This window comes from Belonocnema kinseyi, chromosome 5, assembly GCF_010883055.1.
Source record: "Belonocnema kinseyi isolate 2016_QV_RU_SX_M_011 chromosome 5, B_treatae_v1, whole genome shotgun sequence".
In the NCBI taxonomy this organism is placed as follows: Eukaryota; Metazoa; Arthropoda; class Insecta; order Hymenoptera; family Cynipidae; genus Belonocnema; species Belonocnema kinseyi.
Window position 1 is genome coordinate 144,516,221 of NC_046661.1, and position 4,321 is coordinate 144,520,541.

Consider the following 4,321-nt stretch of genomic DNA (forward strand, 5'->3'; position numbering starts at 1 on the left):
AAGACGTATAATGCCTGTTACTGCTACACTTTAAACGATTAGGATTTATTAAATATTTTATTGAACAATTCCTAAATAAATTATGTATTTAACATTTATTTGCTTTTGATTTTTGTATCTTCAGAATAATATTTGAATTTTATGTATACAATTGATCATGATTATTTTGTAATTTCGTTATTTTACGCCTGGTTTCAAAGACTTTAAAATACTTTTTATGCGTTTAAAAATTGAAAGTGATTTTAAGGGATTTTGTAGCATTTCAATGAATTTGATATGGTTTAAAAAATCGGTAAAGGAATTAAAAATATTACAAAGCATTTCTAATGATTTTAAAAATATTCAAAAAAGTTTAAGGAGCTTCATGTAATTTGAAAATATTTTAATGTATTAAAACAGATTTTCAGGAATTTCAAAATATTTAAAAGAAGTCAAGATATTTTCAATAAATTTAAGAGATTTTAAGTAATTCTGAAGAACTTTTAAGGAATTTCAGTAGAATTTTGATGAGTTTTAAGACTCTAAAATCGATTAAATTTCTTAAAATATATATTGATTTATCTAAAATCATTTGAAATATCTTGAAACATTTTTGAATTTAGTTCAAATCTTGCTTGATTACATAAAATATTCAATAATAATTTGTGGTTAGCAACATTTTGCATAGAATGGGTCACCAAAATTTGCAGAAGGTCCTGCACGGCTGTAGGTTATATTTCAGAGTTTTTTCTTTGTACATGAAGCTAGGTTAGCCGCGAGGCTTTAGGCGTTAGGAAAGCGAAACATATATAGTCCAGGAGCTGGGTAGGATCCCGTATGCATTAAAGAGGTGAAGAATAAAAACTATGTAGTCTTATGTATTTTGACCCGATGAATCCAATGGTACCGGTTAATTTTGCGATAAGTGCCTAGGTTTTGTTTAAAACGCAATTGTTTAAACAAATATAAAAAAATTATTTTTTTCAATGGGACAAATTTTTTTTTAGATAATTTGAGGCATTTTAAGAAGAAATGGTCCCTTGTCATTTTTTTGTAAAATGCATATTTGAAAAGTTATGAATTTTTAAAGTTCAAAATTTGACGATTTTTTGCAACTTTGAATGTTAATAATTTTCGATCTATTGAATATTTTGAAAAAAATAAATAATCAACTTATTATTTAAGTCTTTCTCTACCTATTAAACATAAGGAATCTCGGATTAACCAGTGGGAAGCCGTTGTAATTGATATTTACAAATAGCGTGTTTTGGCGCGCGACAGCGCAGAAGCGCGGTGTGTGTGACTTGCTTGGCGCTCGCAAGTCCAATCATCAGTCTTCAAGTTACGCGATTCATCTCGGCTTATTACAATTAGTAAAACATTCTTGACCTCTTATCGTTCATCAGTTTTTATTTATACATTTTCAACAGTTTTATTGCTTTAATATTACTAACAAATACAAATCTCAAATGCATTTATATCACAGAATAAAAAAAAAACGAAAATTTTTTTTTCATCTTTCTAGTCTTTAGTACCTTAGTCCTTAATACCAAAATCTGAGGGAATGGCATATTCAGCAAGTGGGTTCGCCAGCATGAGCTCGAGCGCCAAGCAGTCACTCACACCGCGCCGCTGCGCTGTCGCGCGCCAAAACACGCTATTTGTAAATATCAATAACAACGGCTTCCCCCTGGTTAATCCGACATTCCTTATGGTTAATAGGTAGAGGAAGACTTAAAGAATAAGTTGATTCTTTATTTTTTTCAAAATATTTAATAGATCGAAAATTATTAACATTCAAAGTTGCAAAAAATCGTCAAATTTTGAACTTTAAAAATTCATAACTTTTCAAATATGCATTTTACAAAAAAATGACAAGGGACCATTTCTTCTTAAAATGCCTCAAATTATCTAAAAAAAATTTGTCCCATTGAAAAAAATAATGTTTTCATAATTGTTTAAACAATTGCGTTTTAAACAAAACCTAGGCACTTATCGCAAAATTAACTGGTACCATTGGATTCAGCGGGTAAAAATACATAAGACTACATAGTTTTTATCCTTTACCTCTTTAATGCATACGGGATCCTACCCAGCTCCTCGACTAATAGGGTTCAAACACGTGGCAAATAAAAATTTCCATAGCGTGCGATTACAAATAGTGTAGTGATTGTGTAATAGCAAATAATTGTGTGCTCGAACGTGTGAGCAAATATTAAAGTATAAAGTAATAATATAATAATACAAAAGATTATTTTTTTTTTCGGCGAAAAATTGATTTCAAAACTTCTTCAATATAGACATTATTTTAGCTAGAATTTTAGATTTTATTGAACTATTTTACGTTTTTCGTATACCCTGCCTTTCTATCGAGGTTACGTCACCCTAGCATTTAAATTTTATAGAATTTTATAACACATTTCGTTGAATAGTTTAGCGCAATGTAAAACAAAGACGATTTTTATTTTTTTCCGTGTATCTTTCAAAAATACTTTTCAACGAAATCATAGTTTTATATTATTAATAATAACGAAAGTACAAAAAATCGAATTTTTAAATTAATTTCAACTCCACTGCATTATGGAGGATGCATCCTCATTAGCATTTTATATCAGCTGAGAGCCGTGCGTATGGTTGATTTACCCCAACCAAATTCTGTCTGACGCAGCCGTACAAATTCTTTCTACTACAGCCATCTTATGTTTAGAAATATCTATTAGAACAAATGACTGAAGAAGTAATATTGCTTCAGTAATTATGGTATGGGTAAAATACGCAAACCGTATCGCTGTAGCTGAGCGAGCAATACATTATGGTTGGAATAACCAGAATTATGCGTGTATCGTCAAATTATTTTTTTCAGTGTGGTTATGATCGAATCCATTTCAAAGCAGGCAGGTTCTATACTTAAAATCGCAGAATCTCTCGGGGACAAAATATGTTGCTTTTTAAATATTTTTGCACAATTTAGTATTTGCACAATTAAGTATTAAGTATTAAGTAAAATAACTTTTTTTTAAACTTTCTTAACTGTGCAAAATATTTTCTTAACACTTTTTTGTATCTAATGTTGTTTGCAAGGAAAATGCGAGAATTCGATTATATGAAAAAAAATTCTTCTGGGCACAAAAGTTATTCAGACCGCATAAAACTCGCAGGGTATTTCCCTCCTGATAGCAAAACCTCAACAAAAAATTGGGAAAGAATATAAGTGTGGGCTATAAACTCTACCAGAATTTGGAAAGAAATCTTAAATACCTGAATTATTTTTTGTCACAAATCAATAATATGATAATTTGTCCGTTTGGCTTTAAAATTAAACAATTTTTTTGAAAATTGATGTATTTTGTTGACAATTTGTATGGAACTTTTCATGTTCATTTGTCAAAATTAAACAATTTAATTGGCGTTTATAAATTATTCAAAATTTGGAAATTACGTGATTTGAGCCAGAAAATTCTTTCAGGAATTAAAACAAACATTTTAAAATGGAAGGGTACAAGAAAATCTAGGTTTCTTGAAAAATTACTAGCGAAATATGTTTTGGTTGTTTTCCTTTAATACGCTACCTAATTAAATATATAAATTTTGTTTAAGCAATTTAACAATGATTGAAAAACGCATAGCATCTGTAATATATACATTTTTTTCGATTTTTACATGAAACCAATTGTTTTAACAAATAAAAATTAATTATACAATTACTAGTCAGACGGTTAAATTTGTTTGAGATTTATGGACAAATTTTAAATGGTTTAAGTTTTATTTTAGAATAATGCTTTTAAGTTAAGAAGATTTCACAATGCGTGAAAAAAAGAGTATGAAAGACTTTAAGACAATTCATTTAATTACTCAGGATTTAAACAACTTTTAGGTGAACAAAATTTTACAGGGCGCCTAGAGAATGAAAAAGAAATTCGTAATATCTATGGGAAAATTTCAAATGATTTTTTTAAAAGTATTCTAAGAGAAAATTGAAAAAGATTACAAAATATTTTACATTTTTTTCTGAAATGTGACATATTTCATATTTTAACGACCATCGTATTTAATCCTCAAACGTGGATTAATATTCAAGATTTCTGTTTTCCGAGAATAAGTCGGTCAATTTAATCTCGGAAATTAGCGAGTTGCAATCTCGAACCAAAATGAGTTTTTTTTAGAAATATGATTTTTCGAACGTTTAGTATTCATCGTAAGCTTCAACTGTCTCAGAAAGGAAAAATTCTAGTGAACCGGAGAACAGCAATTTTTCGACGAATTCCAGCGTTTGCGAGGAGTGGGCGTCCAATGACAGAGCTCGATCCGTCCTCCCCACCACTGAAACGCGTGCGAGGTCGCT